We start from the raw sequence: 4822 nt of genomic DNA on the forward strand, positions 1-4822 counted from the left end.
CAACATGCCCCATCTACACTAGTCCCACCCCGACCAACATGCCCCATCTACACTAGTCCCACCCCGACCAACATGCCCCATCTACACTAGTCCCACCCCGACCAACATGCCCCATCTACACTAGTCCCACCCCGACCAACATGCCCCATCTACACTAGTCCCACCCCGACCAACATGCCCCATCTACACTAGTCCCACCCCGACCAACATGCCCCATCTACACTAGTCCCACCCCGACCAACATGCCCCATCTACACTAGTCCCACCCCGACCAACATGCCCCATCTACACTAGTCCCACCCCGACCAACATGCCCCATCTACACTAGTCCCACCCCGACCAACATGCCCCATCTACACTAGTCCCACCCCGACCAACATGCCCCATCTACACTAGTCCCACCCCGACCAACATGCCCCATCTACACTAGTCCCACCCCGACCAACATGCCCCATCTACACTAGTCCCACCCCGACCAACATGCCCCATCTACACTAGTCCCACCCCGACCAACATGCCCCATCTACACTAGTCCCACCCCGACCAACATGCCCCATCTACACTAGTCCCACCCCGACCAACATGCCCCATCTACACTAGTCCCACCCCGACCAACATGCCCCATCTACACTAGTCCCACCCCGACCAACATGCCCCATCTACACTAGTCCCACCCCGACCAACATGCCCCATCTACACTAGTCCCACCCCGACCAACATGCCCCATCTACACTAGTCCCACCCCGACCAACATGCCCCATCTACACTAGTCCCACCCCGACCAACATGCCCCATCTACACTAGTCCCACCCCGACCAACATGCCCCATCTACACTAGTCCCACCCCGACCAACATGCCCCATCTACACTAGTCCCACCCCGACCAACATGCCCCATCTACACTAGTCCCACCCCGACCAACATGCCCCATCTACACTAGTCCCACCCCGACCAACATGCCCCATCTACACTAGTCCCACCCCGACCAACATGCCCCATCTACACTAGTCCCACCCCGACCAACATGCCCCATCTACACTAGTCCCACCCCGACCAACATGCCCCATCTACACTAGTCCCACCCCGACCAACATGCCCCATCTACACTAGTCCCACCCCGACCAACATGCCCCATCTACACTAGTCCCACCCCGACCAACATGCCCCATCTACACTAGTCCCACCCCGACCAACATGCCCCATCTACACTAGTCCCACCCCGACCAACATGCCCCATCTACACTAGTCCCACCCCGACCAACATGCCCCATCTACACTAGTCCCACCCCGACCAACATGCCCCATCTACACTAGTCCCACCCCGACCAACATGCCCCATCTACACTAGTCCCACCCCGACCAACATGCCCCATCTACACTAGTCCCACCCCGACCAACATGCCCCATCTACACTAGTCCCACCCCGACCAACATGCCCCATCTACACTAGTCCCACCCCGACCAACATGCCCCATCTACACTAGTCCCACCCCGACCAACATGCCCCATCTACACTAGTCCCACCCCGACCAACATGCCCCATCTACACTAGTCCCACCCCGACCAACATGCCCCATCTACACTAGTCCCACCCCGACCAACATGCCCCATCTACACTAGTCCCACCCCGACCAACATGCCCCATCTACACTAGTCCCACCCCGACCAACATGCCCCATCTACACTAGTCCCACCCCGACCAACATGCCCCATCTACACTAGTCCCACCCCGACCAACATGCCCCATCTACACTAGTCCCACCCCGACCAACATGCCCCATCTACACTAGTCCCACCCCGACCAACATGCCCCATCTACACTAGTCCCACCCCGACCAACATGCCCCATCTACACTAGTCCCACCCCGACCAACATGCCCCATCTACACTAGTCCCACCCCGACCAACATGCCCCATCTACACTAGTCCCACCCCGACCAACATGCCCCATCTACACTAGTCCCACCCCGACCAACATGCCCCATCTACACTAGTCCCACCCCGACCAACATGCCCCATCTACACTAGTCCCACCCCGACCAACATGCCCCATCTACACTAGTCCCACCCCGACCAACATGCCCCATCTACACTAGTCCCACCCCGACCAACATGCCCCATCTACACTAGTCCCACCCCGACCAACATGCCCCATCTACACTAGTCCCACCCCGACCAACATGCCCCATCTACACTAGTCCCACCCCGACCAACATGCCCCATCTACACTAGTCCCACCCCGACCAACATGCCCCATCTACACTAGTCCCACCCCGACCAACATGCCCCATCTACACTAGTCCCACCCCGACCAACATGCCCCATCTACACTAGTCCCACCCCGACCAACATGCCCCATCTACACTAGTCCCACCCCGACCAACATGCCCCATCTACACTAGTCCCACCCCGACCAACATGCCCCATCTACACTAGTCCCACCCCGACCAACATGCCCCATCTACACTAGTCCCACCCCGACCAACATGCCCCATCTACACTAGTCCCACCCCGACCAACATGCCCCATCTACACTAGTCCCACCCCGACCAACATGCCCCATCTACACTAGTCCCACCCCGACCAACATGCCCCATCTACACTAGTCCCACCCCGACCAACATGCCCCATCTACACTAGTCCCACCCCGACCAACATGCCCCATCTACACTAGTCCCACCCCGACCAACATGCCCCATCTACACTAGTCCCACCCCGACCAACATGCCCCATCTACACTAGTCCCACCCCGACCAACATGCCCCATCTACACTAGTCCCACCCCGACCAACATGCCCCATCTACACTAGTCCCACCCCGACCAACATGCCCCATCTACACTAGTCCCACCCCGACCAACATGCCCCATCTACACTAGTCCCACCCCGACCAACATGCCCCATCTACACTAGTCCCACCCCGACCAACATGCCCCATCTACACTAGTCCCACCCCGACCAACATGCCCCATCTACACTAGTCCCACCCCGACCAACATGCCCCATCTACACTAGTCCCACCCCGACCAACATGCCCCATCTACACTAGTCCCACCCCGACCAACATGCCCCATCTACACTAGTCCCACCCCGACCAACATGCCCCATCTACACTAGTCCCACCCCGACCAACATGCCCCATCTACACTAGTCCCACCCCGACCAACATGCCCCATCTACACTAGTCCCACCCCGACCAACATGCCCCATCTACACTAGTCCCACCCCGACCAACATGCCCCATCTACACTAGTCCCACCCCGACCAACATGCCCCATCTACACTAGTCCCACCCCGACCAACATGCCCCATCTACACTAGTCCCACCCCGACCAACATGCCCCATCTACACTAGTCCCACCCCGACCAACATGCCCCATCTACACTAGTCCCACCCCGACCAACATGCCCCATCTACACTAGTCCCACCCCGACCAACATGCCCCATCTACACTAGTCCCACCCCGACCAACATGCCCCATCTACACTAGTCCCACCCCGACCAACATGCCCCATCTACACTAGTCCCACCCCGACCAACATGCCCCATCTACACTAGTCCCACCCCGACCAACATGCCCCATCTACACTAGTCCCACCCCGACCAACATGCCCCATCTACACTAGTCCCACCCCGACCAACATGCCCCATCTACACTAGTCCCACCCCGACCAACATGTCTCAACTACACTAGTCCCACCCCGACCAACATGCCCCATCTACACTAGTCCCACCCCGACCAACATGCCCCATCTACACTAGTCCCACCCCGACCAACATGCCCCAGCTACACTAGTCCCACCTGCCCGACCAACATGCCCCATCTACACTAGTCCCACCCCGCCCCGCATGCCCCATCTACCCTAGTCCCACCCCACCAACATGCCCCATCTACACTAGTCCCACCCCGACCAACATGCCCCATCTACACTAGTCCCACCCCGACCAACATGCCCCATCTACACTAGTCCCACCCCGACCAACATGCCCCATCTACACTAGTCCCACCCCGACCAACATGCCCCATCTACACTAGTCCCACCCCGACCAACATGCCCCATCTACACTAGTCCCACCCCGACCAACATGCCCCATCTACACTAGTCCCACCCCGACCAACATGCCCCATCTACACTAGTCCCACCCCGACCAACATGCCCCATCTACACTAGTCCCACCCCGACCAACATGCCCCATCTACACTAGTCCCACCCCGACCAACATGCCCCATCTACACTAGTCCCACCCCGACCAACATGCCCCATCTACACTAGTCCCACCCCGACCAACATGCCCCATCTACACTAGTCCCACCCCGACCAACATGCCCCATCTACACTAGTCCCACCCCGACCAACATGCCCCATCTACACTAGTCCCACCCCGACCAACATGCCCCATCTACACTAGTCCCACCCCGACCAACATGCCCCATCTACACTAGTCCCACCCCGACCAACATGCCCCATCTACACTAGTCCCACCCCGACCAACATGCCCCATCTACACTAGTCCCACCCCGACCAACATGCCCCATCTACACTAGTCCCACCCCGACCAACATGCCCCATCTACACTAGTCCCACCCCGACCAACATGCCCCATCTACACTAGTCCCACCCCGACCAACATGCCCCATCTACACTAGTCCCACCCCGACCAACATGCCCCATCTACACTAGTCCCACCCCGACCAACATGCCCCATCTACACTAGTCCCACCCCGACCAACATGCCCCATCTACACTAGTCCCACCCCGACCAACATGCCCCATCTACACTAGTCCCACCCCGACCAACATGCCCCATCTACACTAGTCCC

Source organism: Amblyraja radiata, unplaced genomic scaffold (genome assembly GCF_010909765.2).
Source record: "Amblyraja radiata isolate CabotCenter1 unplaced genomic scaffold, sAmbRad1.1.pri S137, whole genome shotgun sequence".
NCBI lineage: Eukaryota > Metazoa > Chordata > Chondrichthyes > Rajiformes > Rajidae > Amblyraja > Amblyraja radiata.